Source organism: Penaeus monodon, chromosome 25, assembly GCF_015228065.2.
Source record: "Penaeus monodon isolate SGIC_2016 chromosome 25, NSTDA_Pmon_1, whole genome shotgun sequence".
Lineage (NCBI taxonomy): Eukaryota > Metazoa > Arthropoda > Malacostraca > Decapoda > Penaeidae > Penaeus > Penaeus monodon.
In genome coordinates, this window is record NC_051410.1 from 10791599 (window position 1) to 10792154 (window position 556).

Below are 556 nucleotides of genomic sequence, written 5' to 3' on the forward strand. Positions count from 1 at the left end.
AATCTGAACAACTGTGATTACATTAACACATCACATTCAACAAATCACATGACACATTGCAGTGCACACACTAACAAAAAATAACAAACAACTATGAGCCATCAAGATCAGAATTCAGTAAAATAAAAAAAATATGTTCATAACACCCTACATTCCACTAGATGGCACACCAGGAATCCAACCAAAGTATTCTCCACACCTCTGCACTCAACAGTTTCCCAGAAATTATTTTCATAGGAGCTGTCAATGCCAAAAACAAAAACTGGTACATACAAGATGATACATTTGTATTCCAATTATGCAAAATACTGGTTATTTGGAAAGTTGGCCAAAACATTTCAACTCCAAAAACTCAACAAATCTAAGTAAGGCTCCCTCTTAAATGCTGATTTCCTTCCTCTGCTATCCTGTCAAAGCCACAAAACAACTCCTTAGAGTCACTTCATTACAACTTTGACTCACACACACACAGCACAGCTAGACATACTAAATACTCATAAAAGTAGCACAGAAACAACTGCCTTTAGAAGATATGAGTCATAACAATTAAACTGAC

At 35.6% G+C, this 556-nt stretch overlaps 1 protein-coding gene across 1 annotated transcript in view; it reads right to left on the reverse strand.

Moving 5' to 3' along the window:
• Positions 1 to 556, reverse strand: part of LOC119589043 (cation-dependent mannose-6-phosphate receptor-like) — a gene marked incomplete in the record, with an annotated part of 12304 nt that overhangs the window by 4318 nt on the left and 7430 nt on the right.